The following is a 19763-nucleotide window of genomic DNA, read 5'->3' as shown; positions in this document are numbered from 1 at the left end:
GTTAGGAGGAGAACCTGGGGTAGTCAGGCTTCCAAGACTGCAGGCACATCCAAGTGAGACACTGCCTGGGGTAGGGTGGCTGGTGGTTGGGTTTTTGTTGTTGAGGTTTTTTAGGGTGTTTTAGCTTTGTTGTTGAAGTTGAGTTGATCTAGATTGGTTTTTAGCTTGGTCGTTGTAGGCTGGTTTCAGTGGTTCTATTTAGCTTTGGGTTGTTTGCTTTAGGTCATTTTGGTCAGGTTATGTCATTTGGTTTCGTATTTTTGAGGTTGGTTTAGATCGGTCGCTTTAGGTAGTTTTATCCTTTATTAGATTGGTTTTAAGTTGTTTGAGATTGTTTAATGGTTATTTTAGGTTAAGATTGGTTGGTTTCAGTTTGTTTAGCTTGTTTGGTTCTAGGTTGCTTCAGGTTGGTTGAGAAATGCCGGTTTATGTAGTTTTAGATTGTTTTAGGTAGGATTTTTTTAGATCATTTGGTTTAGATAGGTTTGTTTTAGGATTGTTTAGGTTGGTTTATTTTGTTTGGTTTAGGTAATTTGTTGTAGATTGTTTAAGGTTCTGTTTAGGTTGTTGGTGGCTGATTGAAGTTTTTTAAGGCAGATTGGTTTAGCTTCTTTAAGGTTGGTTTAGGTGAGCTGTTCTATGCTGGTTTGGGCAGGCTGTTCTAGCTAAGTTTAGGGCCAGCTCGTGGAGCAGCTGGCACCCAGCCCAAATGGCCCAAAGAAGCCGTGGCAAGGGGCCGTGCTCAGCGCTGCAGAGGAAGGCAAAAAACCCCCGGAGACGCTTGCCGTCCCACCTGGGGGAAAAAAAAAGCCTTCCTCCCCCCAGCTGCAGGGCACGAGAGGCCATCTTCCTGGTGCTTGAGCAGCAGGCAGGATCCGAACCAAAAGGGCCCAGAGGAGCTCTGCAAAGTGGTCATGCTCAATGCTGCAGAGGAAGGCAAAAAACCCCCGGGGACCAGTGCCAATCTGCCCCGGGGGAAAAAATTCCTTCCTGACCCCAGTGCTGGCGATCGGCTGTTCCCTGAGCATGTGAGCCAGACCTGGCTCCTTGTCCCACAGGCTGCTCACGCCTCCCAGGACCTGCCCAAGCCCTATCCTATCCTATCCTATCCTATCCTATCCTATCCTATCCTATCCTATCCTATCCTATCCTATCCTATCTATCCTATCCTGTCCTCCCTTGAGCTGGAGTCATCTCCTGGACTCCCGAGAGTGCTCAAATGCCCCTGACCTGATGGACCTTGGCGGGGACTAGAATGCTTCCTGTGCCTGGTGGGACACCAGTGGTTGTCCCAAAGCACTGCAACCCCTTGCAACCCCTTTACATCCTAGTTCTTACGGCTCCTGAGCCTGGCTCCACAGGGGATGAAGATGGTGAGCTCTGCAGTGCTCCTCCCGAAGGAATTCCCTTGGTCTTGCCACTGCTATCCAGCTGAAAAGGATTTTGAGCCATCAGATAAGCTTGGAAGGTGGCCCTGTCAGTCCGTGTGGCATTCCTTCCCAATGCAGCAAGTGACGTGCTGCTACGCTGTCATTTATGGTGACGCTGTCTGCTCGGGAAGAAGTCCTGAATGGTTTTGTGCTGTTTACCGTATCTTTCCTTGGACTTGATAGCTCTTTTCCTGCTTTGGCTTTCATCCTTGATATCGTCCTTGAAGAGCTCTGCAGTGCTCCTCAAGAAGAAATTCCCGTGGTCTTGCCACTGCTACCCAGCTGAAAAGGATTTCCATCCATGAGCTGAGGTTTGAAGGTGGCCCTGGCAGCAGATTGTCTTACAGTGGAGAACCTCCAGCAGCCTCACGCAAGCTCTTCCTCCCTCAGCCCCTGCCCTGTGATGCCACCAGCTCCTCAAGTGCTTCCTCCGGGATGTGTTGGGGCTGCCCCCGGGCCAGCTCTGGCAGTGGACGCGGGACCCGGCTGCTCCTTTTGATCCTGCCCAGGGCATTGTGAGCTCTGCGTTGCCGGGTGCTGGCATTGTGACGTGGGGGTGACAGAGCCCCACGTGTGCATCCCCGCCCGCCCCCAATCCGCCCAGCACCCTATGGAGGAAGCCTTTGGGGTGCTGGCCCCAAATCAGTCCCTGAGCTGAAGAGGCCCAGGAGGCTGTCCCTGCCCTTGGTGTGCATTCACTGGGCAGAGCTGCTGGGTGTCCCTGAGGCCTCCTCTGCCGCTCGGCTCCCCAGAACAAACCTCCTGCTGTTTCTCTTCTCTCAGGCAGAAACCAGCCCTGCAGCCTCGAGGCCACCCTAGTAGCCATCTCCTCTCTGCCCCACATAAAATGCCCACTGGGTCCCACAGCAAGGAAGACCAGGGACTCAATCCAGCTGGACACAAACCCTTTCCTGAGGCATAAAGAGAGTGATTTTGAGAGCTGCAGAGAGCAGCAGCAGGAATAGAGGCCAAGCTTTCCCTGGTTCCTGAAGAGGGAGAACATTGAGAATGAGGCGCGGGACTGACCATGCCCAAAAGAAGAAGAAGGAGGAGAAGATGGTGATGACGGGTGTGGTACCGTGGGATGTTTTCCAGAGCTACGTGACACGTAGCGATGACGAGCAGACTGTTTGCCTTCCACAGCTTGTTTTGCTGCCGTGCTTCTTGGGCAGGGATGCACGAGGAGCGCTTTGGTCCCTGCCAGGCGCTTGTGTTGCCCGCAGGGAGAGGTGCCGAGTGGCAGCTGCGGATGTTGCAGCCGGGCTGGAGCCCTTCCAAGCAGGGGCTGTTTTGGTGGAGGGAGGTTTTTTGTTTTGGTAGCTTGGTTGAGGTTGTTGAGGTGGTTGGAGGTGGTTTGTTTGAGGCAGGTTCTTCTTTGAGGGTGGTTGTGGGAGGCTGGGTTGGTGAAGGCTGGTGGGTTTAGGTAGCTTGATGGAGGTGATATTTGGTTGAAGTTGTTTTCCCCTTGGTTGTTTTAGGTGGGGTATGTGAAGTTGTTTTCATTGAGGTTGTTTTCAGTATTTTGTTGGAGGTTGGTGTAGGTGGTTTGGTTGAGGTTGTTTAGATGATTTGAGGTTGGGTGGCTTAGGTTGGTTCTGTTATAAAGCTTCAGTTGCCATGGGGGGACTCGAACCCACGAGCGGAGAGTCTGTTCACCCTTCTCCCACTTCCATGCAGTCATTAGCGGGTCCATCCTGGCTCCCGTGACCGGGACGCAACAGAAGGCTCACTCAGGGTTACTCGATCTACCCCCAAGATGGCTAGCGGCTGACCCCCTTCTGGTGGAGTCAAGTCAGTAGCCCCCTTAGGCAGGTGCCCATTTACAGCAATATGGGGAATCTGGCCATGCGGAGGCTTCCCTCGCCAGTTGCTGGCCCCCCATGTTACAGGCCCACGTTACAGTAAAACAGCAGCATACCTTATCCGCTTAATTCAAAAAGTCGTCGTCTGCCCCCGCGGTGACCAGCCGGAGTGGAACGGAGCCCCTCTGAAATAAAAGGTTCGGGACACGTCTGGGAGGTCCGTTTCTCTCAGGCGGTCCGCACAGCCGGGCAGAGCTTGTGCCTTCGTGGTCGCCAAAATTGATACGTGGAAACAACTTGACAACCTATAAAGTCATAAAACTTTACAACGTGCAAGGTTTATAAAGCGGGTGTGTTTATCTGATATCGGGCGCAAGGGGGATCGTTCCACCGTTCATGCGCACCTTCTAACGCTATGAGGTGTGTTTAAATACAGCAAGGTGTTAGGTATTCATAATGACCCCAGGAACGCCTATACTTATTCATAACCTTTCCCCGCTTCTTATTAAAATGAGTCCCAGGTCATAATTTGCAAAGTCTCCTCCTAGGCAGCTCCCTGTTGCGCCTGCGCAGTGCCATCTGGTGGTCTTGAGGAGGGGTCTTTGGATGAGGGCTCCTTCAGCTTCCTCACAGTGAACTTTTTACCTTTGGCTCATTATGTTGAATTGACTGGGACCCAAGCTGCCAAGTCGATTGAAACCAGGCTGGCACCCCCTTTTGCTCTAAATCTTTGTTATCTTGTCTCCTCAAGTTTACAGCTGGGTGCAGTAAAACTTCTTATCTTGGCATTCGAGGGGGTTCTGTTTTTCTTAGCATAAGTCTACATAAAGCTCTAAACTAAGCACTTATTGTGTGCCTAAGCCTTAAAGTGGTAGTTTGTTAGTAGGCACCCATGATATGTTTAGTTAACCCTTAAAATGGTAGTTCCCTCTATCATCTCCCCTCCCCCCCATCCCCTGTCTCTCACCCCTTCTCCCCCCCTCTTCCCCCCACCCCCTTCCCCTCTCTCTCCCGCGCTCCCCGCTCTGTCCCCCCTCCCCGTCCTATCCCTCTCTCCTCACTCCCCCTCCCTCCCTCCCTCTCTCTCCCCCCTCCCTCCTCTTTTCCCTAAAAAACACTTTCAAGGACACAAAACACAATGGATACAAAGTGTTTATTTTTATTTTATTTTAGGTTCTTGAAGGTTGGTTAGTTGCTTGCTGTTGGTGTAGGTTGGGTTAGGTGAGTTGTTCTATGCTGGTTTGGGTGTGCTGTTCTAGCTAAGTTTAGGGCCAGCTCGTGGAGCAGCAGGCACCCAGCCCAAATGGCCCAAAGAAGCCGTGGCAAGGGGCCGTGCTCAGCGCTGCAGAGGAAGGCAAAAAACCCCCGGAGACGCTTGCTGTCCCACCTGGGGGAAAAAAAAAGCCTTCCTCCCCCCAGCTGCAGGGCACGAGAGGCCATCTTCCTGGTGCTTGAGCAGCAGGCAGGATCCGAGCCAAAAGGGCCCAGAGGAGCTCTGCAAAGTGGTCATGCTCAATGCTGCAGAGGAAGGCAAAAAACCCCCGGGGACCAGTGCCAATCTGCCCCGGGGGAAAAAATTCCTTCCTGACCCCAGTGCTGGCGATCGGCTGTTCCCTGAGCATGTGAGCCAGACCTGGCTCCTTGTCCCACAGGCTGCTCACGCCTCCCAGGACCTGCCCAAGCCCTATCCTATCCTATCCTATCCTATCCTATCCTATCCTATCCTATCCTATCCTATCCTATCCTATCCTATCCTATCCTATCCTATCTATCCTATCCTGTCCTCCCTTGAGCTGGAGTCATCTCCTGGACTCCCGAGAGTGCTCAAATGCCCCTGACCTGATGGACCTTGGCGGGGACTAGAATGCTTCCTGTGCCTGGTGGGACACCAGTGGTTGTCCCAAAGCACTGCAACCCCTTGCAACCCCTTTACATCCTAGTTCTTACGGCTCCTGAGCCTGGCTCCACAGGGGATGAAGATGGTGAGCTCTGCAGTGCTCCTCCCGAAGGAATTCCCTTGGTCTTGCCACTGCTATCCAGCTGAAAAGGATTTTGAGCCATCAGATAAGCTTGGAAGGTGGCCCTGTCAGTCCGTGTGGCATTCCTTCCCAATGCAGCAAGTGACGTGCTGCTACGCTGTCATTTATGGTGACGCTGTCTGCTCGGGAAGAAGTCCTGAATGGTTTTGTGCTGTTTACCGTATCTTTCCTTGGACTTGATAGCTCTTTTCCTGCTTTGGCTTTCATCCTTGATATCGTCCTTGAAGAGCTCTGCAGTGCTCCTCAAGAAGAAATTCCCGTGGTCTTGCCACTGCTACCCAGCTGAAAAGGATTTCCATCCATGAGCTGAGGTTTGAAGGTGGCCCTGGCAGCAGATTGTCTTACAGTGGAGAACCTCCAGCAGCCTCACGCAAGCTCTTCCTCCCTCAGCCCCTGCCCTGTGATGCCACCAGCTCCTCAAGTGCTTCCTCCGGGATGTGTTGGGGCTGCCCCCGGGCCAGCTCTGGCAGTGGACGCGGGACCCGGCTGCTCCTTTTGATCCTGCCCAGGGCATTGTGAGCTCTGTGTTGCCGGGTGCTGGCATTGTGACGTGGGGGTGACAGAGCCCCACGTGTGCAGCCCCGCCCGCCCCCAATCCGCCCAGCACCCTATGGAGGAAGCCTTTGGGGTGCTGGCCCCAAATCAGTCCCTGAGCTGAAGAGGCCCAGGAGGCTGTCCCTGCCCTTGGTGTGCATTCACTGGGCAGAGCTGCTGGGTGTCCCTGAGGCCTCCTCTGCCGCTCGGCTCCCCAGAACAAACCTCCTGCTGTTTCTCTTCTCTCAGGCAGAAACCAGCCCTGCAGCCTCGAGGCCACCCTAGTAGCCATCTCCTCTCTGCCCCACATAAAATGCCCACTGGGTCCCACAGCAAGGAAGACCAGGGACTCAATCCAGCTGGACACAAACCCTTTCCTGAGGCATAAAGAGAGTGATTTTGAGAGCTGCAGAGAGCAGCAGCAGGAATAGAGGCCAAGCTTTCCCTGGTTCCTGAAGAGGGAGAACCTTGAGAATGAGGCGCGGGACTGACCATGCCCAAAAGAAGAAGAAGGAGGAGAAGATGGTGATGACGGGTGTGGTACCGTGGGATGTTTTCCAGAGCTACGTGACACGTAGCGATGACGAGCAGATTGTTTGCCTTCCGCAGCTTGTTTTGCTGCCGTGCTTCTTGGGCAGGGATGCACGAGGAGCGCTTTGGTCCCTGCCAGGCGCTTGTGTTGCCCGCAGGGAGAGGTGCCGAGTGGCAGCTGCGGATGTTGCAGCCGGGCTGGAGCCCTTCCAAGCAGGGGCTGTTTTGGTGGAGGGAGGTTTTTGGTTTTGGTAGCTTGGTTGAGGTTGTTGAGGTGGTTGGAGGTGGTTTGTTTGAGGCAGGTTCTTCTTTGAGGGTGGTTGTGGGAGGCTGGGTTGGTGAAGGCTGGTGGGTTTAGGTAGCTTGATGGAGGTGATATTTGGTTGAAGTTGTTTTCCCCTTGGTTGTTTTAGGTGGGGTATGTGAAGTTGTTTTCATTGAGGTTGTTTTCAGTATTTTGTTGGAGGTTGGTGTAGGTGGTTTGGTTGAGGTTGTTTAGATGATTTGAGGTTGGGTGGCTTAGGTTGGTTCTGTTATAAAGCTTCAGTTGCCATGGGGGGACTCGAACCCACGAGCGGAGAGTCTGTTCACCCTTCTCCCACTTCCATGCAGTCATTAGCGGGTCCATCCTGGCTCCCGTGACCGGGACGCAACAGAAGGCTCACTCAGGGTTACTCGATCTACCCCCAAGATGGCTAGCGGCTGACCCCCTTCTGGTGGAGTCAAGTCAGTAGCCCCCTTAGGCAGGTGCCCATTTACAGCAATATGGGGAATCTGGCCATGCGGAGGCTTCCCTCGCCAGTTGCTGGCCCCCCATGTTACAGGCCCACGTTACAGTAAAACAGCAGCATACCTTATCCGCTTAATTCAAAAAGTCGTCGTCTGCCCCCGCGGTGACCAGCCGGAGTGGAACGGAGCCCCTCTGAAATAAAAGGTTCGGGACACGTCTGGGAGGTCCGTTTCTCTCAGGCGGTCCGCACAGCCGGGCAGAGCTTGTGCCTTCGTGGTCGCCAAAATTGATACGTGGAAACAACTTTACAACCTATAAAGTCATAAAACTTTACAACGTGCAAGGTTTATAAAGCGGGTGTGTTTATCTGATATCGGGCGCAAGGGGGATCGTTCCACCGTTCATGCGCACCTTCTAACACTATGAGGTGTGTTTAAATACAGCAAGGTGTTAGGTATTCATAATGACCCCAGGAACGCCTATACTTATTCATAACCTTTCCCCGCTTCTTATTAAAATGAGTCCCAGGTCATAATTTGCAAAGTCTCCTCCTAGGCAGCTCCCTGTTGCGCCTGCGCAGTGCCATCTGGTGGTCTTGAGGAGGGGTCTTTGGATGAGGGCTCCTTCAGCTTCCTCACAGTGAACTTTTTACCTTTGGCTCATTATGTTGAATTGACTGGGACCCAAGCTGCCAAGTCGATTGAAACCAGGCTGGCACCCCCTTTTGCTCTAAATCTTTGTTATCTTGTCTCCTCAAGTTTACAGCTGGGTGCAGTAAAACTTCTTATCTTGGCATTCGAGGGGGTTCTGTTTTTCTTAGCATAAGTCTACATAAAGCTCTAAACTAAGCACTTATTGTGTGCCTAAGCCTTAAAGTGGTAGTTTGTTAGTAGGCACCCATGATATGTTTAGTTAACCCTTAAAATGGTAGTTCCCTCTATCATCTCCCCTCCCCCCCATCCCCTGTCTCTCACCCCTTCTCCCCCCCTCTTCCCCCCACCCCCTTCCCCTCTCTCTCCCGCGCTCCCCGCTCTGTCCCCCCTCCCCGTCCTATCCCTCTCTCCTCACTCCCCCTCCCTCCCTCCCTCCCTCTCTCTCCCCCCTCCCTCCTCTTTTCCCTAAAAAACACTTTCAAGGACACAAAACACAATGGATACAAAGTGTTTATTTTTATTTTATTTTAGGTTCTTGAAGGTTGGTTAGTTGCTTGCTGTTGGTGTAGGTTGGGTTAGGTGAGTTGTTCTATGCTGGTTTGGGTGTGCTGTTCTAGCTAAGTTTAGGGCCAGCTCGTGGAGCAGCAGGCACCCAGCCCAAATGGCCCAAAGAAGCCGTGGCAAGGGGCCGTGCTCAGCGCTGCAGAGGAAGGCAAAAAACCCCCGGAGACGCTTGCTGTCCCACCTGGGGGAAAAAAAAAGCCTTCCTCCCCCCAGCTGCAGGGCACGAGAGGCCATCTTCCTGGTGCTTGAGCAGCAGGCAGGATCCGAGCCAAAAGGGCCCAGAGGAGCTCTGCAAAGTGGTCATGCTCAATGCTGCAGAGGAAGGCAAAAAACCCCCGGGGACCAGTGCCAATCTGCCCCGGGGGAAAAAATTCCTTCCTGACCCCAGTGCTGGCGATCGGCTGTTCCCTGAGCATGTGAGCCAGACCTGGCTCCTTGTCCCACAGGCTGCTCATGCCTCCCAGGACCTGCCCAAGCCCTAGCCTATCCTATCCTAGCCTAGCCTGTCCTACCTTGCACTGGAGCCATCTCCTGGACTTGGGAGAGTGCCCAAAGGCCTCTCACCTGACGGACCTTGGGGGCAAGAACGCTTTGGAAAATCCTGCTTCCAAGTGTCCTGTCAAGAATTCATGAGCAAACCTGGGCAGAGAAAACAAAATGCCAGAGATGAAACTTACTGCACGTAACAAGAGGACACAACAGAGATGACGGAGGAAAACAGCAAGAGGGGAAGGAGAGGAGGAGCAGAGAACACATGAGTAAACGAGACCCTTGAATCTCACCCAATCAGAGGAGTAAGAGAAGGGTTCCAAAAGACCAGGCTCTGAATACAAAGCATACCTCGTAAGGTTTTGTCTCCAAACTTTTCCTCTTTTGAAGGCAAGGTGCAGATCCCACGCTGTCCTTTGGTCTCCGACGTCCTCCACCGGCGTCCTTCGGTCCCCGACGGTCTCTGGCGGTCTCCAGTGGGCTTCTGTGTGCACACACACACGCACGCACACATCTGCTTTTTATTTTCTATATCTACACATTTCTATTAACTCTAGAGTCTGTATACACGTCTACAGGGAGAAGGAGAAAAAGTCTGACTTATTTGTGCAATGTGCAAACCTTTTCCCTTGAAGGCAAGCTCCAGCTCCAGCGCTGCCCTTGGGTGTCCTGGCCGTCTGTGGTGGCTCCTGAGGACTCCTCCCGGTGCTCTGGGGCTGCCGACCAGAAGATGGCAGCGACTCTCCTCGCCTCTTCCCCAGGCCCCAGGGCAGAGGAGATGCCCCGGCATGAGGGCCGGGGGTGCGGGTTGGGAAGCCGGGCTCACCTGCGGCTCCAGAGCGGCTGCTGCTCCGGCCCGGCCCATCCCATCCCGTCCCATGCCCCGGAGGCGGCTAGTGGCGGCTGCGGGGGCGGCGCCGCTTGTGCCCAGGCGCCTGCTTGGGGGCTCTGGGAGAGCCCCCGGCCGTCCTGCGGCGCTTCGGGCACCACGGCGCTGGGGGCTGCCCGCCCATGCTGCTCTTGTGCCCCAGCAGCCCTGCCTGAGGCGGGTCCACGTCCATCGGCTCCGCCTCCTCCCGAGGCGGGTCGATGTCCATGGGCTGCTCCTCCTCCTCCCGGGGTGGGTCAACCTCCATCGGCTCCTCCTCTCGCCTGTGGGCGGTGCTGGTGCTCGCCACAGGCTGCCGCCGTTTCTTGGGCGGCGGAGCCATGGGCCGGGGGGTCCGTGAGCCTCCTCTTCTCTCTTCTGCTCGCTGCGGCCTCTTCTCTCCGAGCGCTGGCGCGGCTGGCACGGCTGTGCTCCAACTGCCACAACAGAGGCTCGCGGCGTCCCCAGCGAACGCTGCGGTGGCCGGCATGGCGGCCCGCAGGGCCACGAGGGCCCCGTCGCGGGGCCATTTTGCTCTGCAGTGCTGTCAGTGCTTGCATTTGGTTTGCCTCGCCTCGGATGGAACCAGCTCCTTTGCCTTTTGTCTTGAGGAAAGACCGACAGCCGCACATCTTTTGACAATATCTTTTACCAGCACGACAAACCTGGCACTTGTATTGCACAATTATCCTGTGCTAAGGGATTCTGCTGTTTCTTTAGTGCTGTAGGATGAAGAATGCAAAAGGTGTTTGAAGAGACAGTGCTCGTTCCCGCGTTTACCGGCACACGGGGCGGGGCCGAGGAGCGACGGCTCTGCCATCCGCTCGTCGGGGCTGCTGGCTCGGTCTTTGCGGGAGGCGGTAGCGATTGCTCGGGTCTGTGTCCAGCATGGCGGCCAAGGCGAGCGACAGCCCCTCTCAGCTGCTGCTGCCGCTCGGTAAGCGGCGCCGCGACGCTTCCGCGCTCTCCCGGTGCCCGGGCGGGGCTGCGCTGGGGCCCGGCCTGTGCCCGGCGGGCGGGCGGAGAGGGCGAGCGGAGAGGGCGAGGCCGCTTGCGGCAGGCGTGGATGGCGCGCTCGGCGCCGCCGCTTGGCGGGCAGCTGGAGCGGGGGGAGCGGCTGTGCCCGCCGGGTCCGGCGGTGTCGGCCGGTGCGGGAAAATCCCGTCGAAGAGGTTACAGGCTTGTGAGTATTATTTCTGCTTGTTGTTGCTCTTTCATTTTGTGTTTCCTGAGGGAAAACTTGCTGTAAGGTCTGTAAGCCAAACGTGTTTGTTTTTTTGGAATGTTTGCCAGCTGAGTAGTTTCTGCCTTGGACTGAATCCTTGGGGGTGATCTGTTCGGGGCAGCCCTGTCATAGAGTAGCAGTTGCGTGACCGATCCTTGTCATCGGGTTCCTACCTGGTAGCCTTGATTTGGCGTGGGTTGTTGTGTTGAACTTCTCCGTAGTGAGTTTGGTTTTCCATTTCCTGAAGGTCTAGGCAAAGATTAAACAAATGAGTGGACTTAAAGAGAAGTATTTATTATTTGGTCATGCCATGTTGCTCTTTGAAACCTGTTTTGATTCTTGGTGATATTCAAGAAATTGCCGCGACTCAGAGGGCAAATCTTGATGTGCTGAGCAGAAGAGTGCAATGGATCTTTTTGCTTGCCAGGTAGCTTTCCTGACCCATGTGGCCAGTTGATCAAGATTCCACTGCACGCCTGAGAGAGTGAGAAAGATCCTCTCCCTCCTATAATAATGACCGTGATGCTAATGGGATGAAATACTCGTCTTGATCAGCCTGGATGTCAGTCAAGCTCTGTCCCATCTCTGCCCCCCTTCCTCGACAGGTCCCATCCCTGGGCAGAGCAGTCAGAATGTCCTTGGCTCTCAGACCAGAGCAATTACAAGCATTAGTTCTGTGCTGGGGTGTTAGCTCTTGTTCTCAAACTAATTCCAAATAATGAGCGTGCGAGCTGTGAAAAAGAAAGGTTTCTAACTGCCTGAAGAAAATCAGTTTGCTTTCGGTGAAAACAGCACAATTTCTTTCAGGTATGGAGCCCTCAGGGCTCTGTCAGGGCTTGCTTTTCTCCTCTGCCTTCTTTTCCCTTCCCTTCCCTTCCCTTCCCCCTTCCCTCTCCCTTCCTTCACTCTTCCCTAAAAACCACTTCCCAGGACACAAAACGCAATGGATACAAGTGTTTCTATTTTATTCTGGTTGATTTTATTTTTTAATGTACTTCCTTTGATGTTATTTGATGTCATTTCTGTTTCTCACTCTGTTTCAGAGCCAATGCTCACAATCCTTAACGCAAGCCCACGTGTAGCCAGGAGCAGGCTGCTGCGTTCTTCACTTTAGCTTGAACAAACAGCCCTTGCAGGCTGGCAAAGGCAAGTCCCAGAGCTGCAGAGAGCAGCAGCAGGAATAGAGGCCAAGCTTTCCCTGGTTCCTGAAGAGGGAGAACCTTGAGAATGAGGCGCGGGACTGACCACGCACAAAAGAAGAGGTATGTGGTACTGTGGGATCTTTTCCAAAGCATCACATGTAGCGATGACAAGCAGGTGTTTTGCCTTCCACAGCTTGTTTTGCTGCCATGCTTCTTGGGCAGGGATGCACGAGAAGCGCTCTGGTCCCGGCCAGGCGCTGGTGTTGCCCGCAGGGAGAGGTGCCGAGTGGCAGCTGCGGATGTTGCTTCCTGTTCCTGACAGGACACCAGTGGCTGTTCCAAAGCACTGGGTCCCCATGCAACACCTCTGCATCCTGTTCCCTACATCTGCCTTCTTTGTCTGTAACTTGTTTGGGTTTTACCTGTTTCTTTCTACCTTGTTTGTTTTTTTGTTTTGGTGGTGGTGTTTGTTGTTTCTCTTGTTGCTGTTGTTCTGGTTTTGTTGGGGTTTTTTAAGTTTGTTTAGTTTGGTTGGTGTAGGTCAGTTTCTATGAGTTGGTTTTGGTAGGCTTTTTGAGACTGGTTGTTCGAAGGTGGTTGTTTGACGCTGTATTACGTTGTTGGTAGGTTGTGTGTTCGTAGGTCACTGAAGGCTGGTTGTTTTAGGTTAAGGTTTGTTAAGTTTGGTTTAGGTTGGCGGTCTTAGCTGCTTGTTTCAGGTTTGATGGTTTAGCTTGGTTTGGGTTGGTTAGTTTAGGTGGGTGGGTTCAGGTTGTTTGATGTGATGTTCTTAGCGCTGCTCTGTGTGGTTTAGCTGAGGAGGTTTCTTTTTCTCGGTTTTGCTGGGTTCTTTGGTTGGTGCTGTTTTCTGAGGATTCTTTAGCACTGGCTGTGTTAGTTTGGTTTAGGTTTCTGGTTTTAGTAGCTCGGTTCAGTTTGTTGCGGTCGTTTGAGGTTGGTTTGAGGCAGGTTCTTTGAGGGTGGTTGTGAGAGGCTGGTTGTTGAAGGCTGGTGGGTTCAGGTTGCTTGATGCAGGTGATTTTTGGTTGAAGTTGTCTTCCGTCGGTTGCTGTAGGTGGCGTATCTGAAGCTGTTTTCATTGAGGCTGTTTTCTGTAGTTTGGTTGAGGTTTGTTTAGATGATTTTAAGTTGGGGGTGGGTGGGTGGGTTGGTTGGTTGGTTGGTTGGTTATTTGAGGTTGTTTCTTTTCAGTAAGCAGCTTAGGTGGGTTGGTGGGTGTCTGTGTTTTTAGGTAGGTTGGTTTAGGCAGGTTTGGTTTACATTGTTTAGGTCGCTTGAAGGGTTTCTGTTAAGGTTGGTTCAGGTTGTTTGGTTTAGGTTGGTTTAGTTATTTCCTGGTAGGTTGTTTAGGGCAGTGTTATGCACGGTGCATGTTTTGCAGATGGGTTCCTTCAGGCTGGGGTGGCTTAGATTGGTTGTTGAGGGTGCTTTAGGTGGTTTGGTTAGATGTACATTGTGTTTAGTTGGTTTTCGGTTGTGTCTGGATGCTTTGGATGTGAGTGCAATCTCGCTGGGACATGTGTCCCCCCACTAATCACCAGGCTCGATTGGGCTGTTTCTGCTGTCTCGGCAGACGTCCCCTTCCTCCTTCCCTGCTCCACGTGTTTCCCTACCTTGCTCAAAGAGGACGACGTTCCCCGCTAGAGGCGAACCATAGCTAGGTCAAGGGTATACGGTAGCTGCGCTGTGCTTGAGGACCTCCAAACAAGCTCAGGGTCCGTTAGGAGGAGAACCTGGGGTAGTCAGGCTTCCAAGACTGCAGGCACATCCAAGTGAGACACTGCCTGGGGTAGGGTGGCTGGTGGTTGGGTTTTTGTTGTTGAGGTTTTTTAGGGTGTTTTAGCTTTGTTGTTGACGTTGAGTTGATCTAGATTGGTTTTTAGCTTGGTCGTTGTAGGCTGGTTTCAGTGGTTCTATTTAGCTTTGGGTTGTTTGCTTTAGGTCATTTTGGTCAGGTTATGTCATTTGGTTTCGTATTTTTGAGGTTGGTTTAGATCGGTCGCTTTAGGTGGTTTTATCCTTTATTAGATTGGTTTTAAGTTGTTTGAGATTGTTTAATGGTTATTTTAGGTTAAGATTGGTTGGTTTCAGTTTGTTTAGCTTGTTTGGTTCTAGGTTGCTTAAGGTTGGTTGAGAAATGCCGGTTTATGTAGTTTTAGATTGTTTTAGGTAGGATTTTTTTAGATCATTTGGTTTAGATAGGTTTGTTTTAGGATTGTTTAGGTTGGTTTATTTTGTTTGGTTTAGGTAATTTGTTGTAGATTGTTTAAGGTTCTGTTTAGGTTGTTGGTGGCTGATTGAAGTTTTTTAAGGCAGATTGGTTTAGCTTCTTTAAGGTTGGTTTAGGTGAGCTGTTCTATGCTGGTTTGGGCAGGCTGTTCTAGCTAAGTTTAGGGCCACCTCGTGGAGCAGCTGGCACCCAGCCCAAATGGCCCAAAGAAGCCGTGGCAAGGGGCCGTGCTCAGCGCTGCAGAGGAAGGCAAAAAACCCCCGGAGACGCTTGCTGTCCCACCTGGGGGAAAAAAAAAGCCTTCCTCCCCCCAGCTGCAGGGCACGAGAGGCCATCTTCCTGGTGCTTGAGCAGCAGGCAGGATCCGAGCCAAAAGGGCCCAGAGGAGCTCTGCAAAGTGGTCATGCTCAATGCTGCAGAGGAAGGCAAAAAACCCCCGGGGACCAGTGCCAATCTGCCCCAGGGGAAAAAATTCCTTCCTGACCCCAGTGCTGGCGATCGGCTGAGCATGTGAGCCAGACCTGGCTCCTTGTCCCACAGGCTGCTCACGCCTCCCAGGACCTGCCCCAGCCCTATCCTATCCTATCCTATCCTATCCTATCCTATCCTATCCTATCCTATCCTATCCTATCCTATCCTATCCTATCCTATCCTATCCTATCCTATCCTCCCTTGAGCTGGAGTCATCTCCTGGACTCCCGAGAGTGCTCAAATGCCCCTGACCTGATGGACCTTGGCGGGGACTAGAATGCTTCCTGTGCCTGGTGGGACACCAGTGGTTGTCCCAAAGCACTGCAACCCCTTGCAACCCCTTTACATCCTGGTTCTTACGGCTCCTGAGCCTGGCTCCACAGGGGATGAAGATGGTGAGCTCTGCAGTGCTCCTCCCGAAGGAATTCCCTTGGTCTTGCCACTGCTATCCAGCTGAAAAGGATTTTGAGCCATCAGATAAGCTTGGAAGGTGACCCTGTCAGTCCGTGTGCCATTCCTTCCCAATGCAGCAAGTGACGTGCTGCTACGCTGTCATTTATGGTGACGCTGTCTGCTCGGGAAGAAGTCCTGAATGGTTTTGTGCTGTTTACCGTATCTTTCCTTGGACTTGATAGCTCTTTTCCTGCTTTGGCTTTCATCCTTGGTATCGTCCTTGAAGAGCTCTGCAGTGCTCCTCAAGAAGAAATTCCCGTGGTCTTGCCACTGCTACCCAGCTGAAAAGGATTTCCATCCATGAGCTGAGGTTTGAAGGTGGCCCTGGCAGCAGATTGTCTTACAGTGGAGAACCTCCAGCAGCCTCACGCAAGCTCTTCCTCCCTCAGCCCCTGCCCTGTGATGCCACCAGCTCCTCAAGTGCTTCCTCCGGGATGTGTTGGGGCTGCCCCCGGGCCAGCTCTGGCAGTGGACGCGGGACCCGGCTGCTCCTTTTGATCCTGCCCAGGGCATTGTGAGCTCTGCGTTGCCGGGTGCTGGCATTGTGACGTGGGGGTGACAGAGCCCCACGTGTGCAGCCCCGCCCGCCCCCAATCCGCCCAGCACCCTATGGAGGAAGCCTTTGGGGTGCTGGCCCCAAATCAGTCCCTGAGCTGAAGAGGCCCAGGAGGCTGTCCCTGCCCTTGGTGTGCATTCACTGGGCAGAGCTGCTGGGTGTCCCTGAGGCCTCCTCTGCCGCTCGGCTCCCCAGAACAAACCTCCTGCTGTTTCTCTTCTCTCAGGCAGAAACCAGCCCTGCAGCCTCGAGGCCACCCTAGTAGCCATCTCCTCTCTGCCCCACATAAAATGCCCACTGGGTCCCACAGCAAGGAAGACCAGGGACTCAATCCAGCTGGACACAAACCCTTTCCTGAGGCATAAAGAGAGTGATTTTGAGAGCTGCAGAGAGCAGCAGCAGGAATAGAGGCCAAGCTTTCCCTGGTTCCTGAAGAGGGAGAACCTTGAGAATGAGGCGCGGGACTGACCATGCCCAAAAGAAGAAGAAGGAGGAGAAGATGGTGATGACGGATGTGGTACCGTGGGATGTTTTCCAGAGCTACGTGACACGTAGCGATGACGAGCAGACTGTTTGCCTTCCGCAGCTTGTTTTGCTGCCGTGCTTCTTGGGCAGGGATGCACGAGGAGCGCTTTGGTCCCTGCCAGGCGCTTGTGTTGCCCGCAGGGAGAGGTGCCGAGTGGCAGCTGCGGATGTTGCAGCCGGGCTGGAGCCCTTCCAAGCAGGGGCTGTTTTGGTGGAGGGAGGTTTTTGGTTTTGGTAGCTTGGTTGAGGTTGTTGAGGTGGTTGGAGGTGGTTTGTTTGAGGCAGGTTCTTCTTTGAGGGTGGTTGTGGGAGGCTGGGTTGGTGAAGGCTGGTGGGTTTAGGTAGCTTGATGGAGGTGATATTTGGTTGAAGTTGTTTTCCCCTTGGTTGTTTTAGGTGGGGTATGTGAAGTTGTTTTCATTGAGGTTGTTTTCAGTATTTTGTTGGAGTTTGGTGTAGGTGGTTTGGTTGAGGTTGTTTAGATGATTTGAGGTTGGGTGGCTTAGGTTGGTTCTGTTATAAAGCTTCAGTTGCCATGGGGGGACTCGAACCCACGAGCGGAGAGTCTGTTCACCCTTCTCCCACTTCCATGCAGTCATTAGCGGGTCCATCCTGGCTCCCGTGACCGGGACGCAACAGAAGGCTCACTCAGGGTTACTCGATCTACCCCCAAGATGGCTAGCGGCTGACCCCCTTCTGGTGGAGTCAAGTCAGTAGCCCCCTTAGGCAGGTGCCCATTTACAGCAATATGGGGAATCTGGCCATGCGGAGGCTTCCCTCGCCAGTTGCTGGCCCCCCATGTTACAGGCCCACGTTACAGTAAAACAGCAGCATACCTTATCCGCTTAATTCAAAAAGTCGTCGTCTGCCCCCGCGGTGACCAGCCGGAGTGGAACGGAGCCCCTCTGAAATAAAAGGTTCGGGACACGTCTGGGAGGTCCGTTTCTCTCAGGCGGTCCGCACAGCCGGGCAGAGCTTGTGCCTTCGTGGTCGCCAAAATTGATACGTGGAAACAACTTTACAACCTATAAAGTCATAAAACTTTACAACGTGCAAGGTTTATAAAGCGGGTGTGTTTATCTGATATCGGGCGCAAGGGGGATCGTTCCACCGTTCATGCGCACCTTCTAACACTATGAGGTGTGTTTAAATACAGCAAGGTGTTAGGTATTCATAATGACCCCAGGAACGCCTATACTTATTCATAACCTTTCCCCGCTTCTTATTAAAATGAGTCCCAGGTCATAATTTGCAAAGTCTCCTCCTAGGCAGCTCCCTGTTGCGCCTGCGCAGTGCCATCTGGTGGTCTTGAGGAGGGGTCTTTGGATGAGGGCTCCTTCAGCTTCCTCACAGTGAACTTTTTACCTTTGGCTCATTATGTTGAATTGACTGGGACCCAAGCTGCCAAGTCGATTGAAACCAGGCTGGCACCCCCTTTTGCTCTAAATCTTTGTTATCTTGTCTCCTCAAGTTTACAGCTGGGTGCAGTAAAACTTCTTATCTTGGCATTCGAGGGGGTTCTGTTTTTCTTAGCATAAGTCTACATAAAGCTCTAAACTAAGCACTTATTGTGTGCCTAAGCCTTAAAGTGGTAGTTTGTTAGTAGGCACCCATGATATGTTTAGTTAACCCTTAAAATGGTAGTTCCCTCTATCATCTCCCCTCCCCCCCATCCCCTGTCTCTCACCCCTTCTCCCCCCCTCTTCCCCCCACCCCCTTCCCCTCTCTCTCCCGCGCTCCCCGCTCTGTCCCCCCTCCCCGTCCTATCCCTCTCTCCTCACTCCCCCTCCCTCCCTCCCTCCCTCTCTCTCCCCCCTCCCTCCTCTTTTCCCTAAAAAACACTTTCAAGGACACAAAACACAATGGATACAAAGTGTTTATTTTTATTTTATTTTAGGTTCTTGAAGGTTGGTTAGTTGCTTGCTGTTGGTGTAGGTTGGGTTAGGTGAGTTGTTCTATGCTGGTTTGGGTGTGCTGTTCTAGCTAAGTTTAGGGCCAGCTCGTGGAGCAGCAGGCACCCAGCCCAAATGGCCCAAAGAAGCCGTGGCAAGGGGCCGTGCTCAGCGCTGCAGAGGAAGGCAAAAAACCCCCGGAGACGCTTGCTGTCCCACCTGGGGGAAAAAAAAAGCCTTCCTCCCCCCAGCTGCAGGGCACGAGAGGCCATCTTCCTGGTGCTTGAGCAGCAGGCAGGATCCGAGCCAAAAGGGCCCAGAGGAGCTCTGCAAAGTGGTCATGCTCAATGCTGCAGAGGAAGGCAAAAAACCCCCGGGGACCAGTGCCAATCTGCCCCAGGGGAAAAAATTCCTTCCTGACCCCAGTGCTGGCGATCGGCTGTTCCCTGAGCATGTGAGCCAGACCTGGCTCCTTGTCCCACAGGCTGCTCACGCCTCCCAGGACCTGCCCAAGCCCTAGCCTATCCTATCCTAGCCTAGCCTGTCCTACCTTGCACTGGAGCCATCTCCTGGACTTGGGAGAGTGCCCAAAGGCCTCTCACCTGACGGACCTTGGGGGCAAGAACGCTTTGGAAAATCCTGCTTCCAAGTGTCCTGTCAAGAATTCATGAGCAAACCTGGGCAGAGAAAACAAAATGCCAGAGATGAAACTTACTGCATGTAACAAGAGGACACAACAGAGATGACGGAGGAAAACAGCAAGAGGGGAAGGAGAGGAGGAGCAGAGAACACATGAGTAAACGAGACCCTTGAATCTCACCCAATCAGAGGAGTAAGAGAAGGGTTCCAAAAGACCAGGCTCTGAATACAAAGCATACCTCGTAAGGTTTTGTCTCCAAACTTTTCCTCTTTTGAAGGCAAGGTGCAGATCCCACGCTGTCCTTTGGTCTCCGACGTCCTCCAGCGGCGTCCTTTGGTCCCCGACGGTCTCTGGCGGTCTCCAGTGGGCTTCTGTGCGCACACACACACACACGCACGCACACATCTGCTTTTTATTTTCTATATCTACACATTTCTATTAACTCTAGAGTCTGTATACACGTCTACAGGGAGAAGGAGAAAAAGTCTGACTTATTTGTGCAATGTGCAAACCTTTTCCCTTGAAGGCAAGCTCCAGCTCCAGCGCTGCCCTTGGGTGTCCTGGCCGTCTGTGGTGGCTCCTGAGGACTCCTCCCGGTGCTCTGGGGCTGCCGACCAGAAGATGGCAGCGACTCTCCTCGCCTCTTCCCCAGGCCCCAGGGCAGAGGAGATGCCCCAGCATGAGGGCCGGGGGTGCGGGTTGGGAAGCCGGGCTCACCTGCGGCTCCAGAGCGGCTGCTGCTCCGGCCCGGCCCATCCCATCCCGTCCCATGCCCCGGAGGCGGCTAGTGGCGGCTGCGGGGGCGGCGCCGCTTGTGCCCAGGCGCCTGCTTGGGGGCTCTGGGAGAGCCCCCGGCCGTCCTGCGGCGCTTCGGGCACCACGGCGCTGGGGGCTGCCCGCCCATGCTGCTCTTGTGCCCCAGCAGCCCTGCCTGAGGCGGGTCCACGTCCATCGGCTCCGCCTCCTCC

Source organism: Patagioenas fasciata, chromosome 2 (assembly GCF_037038585.1).
Source record: "Patagioenas fasciata isolate bPatFas1 chromosome 2, bPatFas1.hap1, whole genome shotgun sequence".
In the NCBI taxonomy this organism is placed as follows: Eukaryota; Metazoa; Chordata; class Aves; order Columbiformes; family Columbidae; genus Patagioenas; species Patagioenas fasciata.
This window is presented reverse-complemented; position numbering follows the sequence as displayed.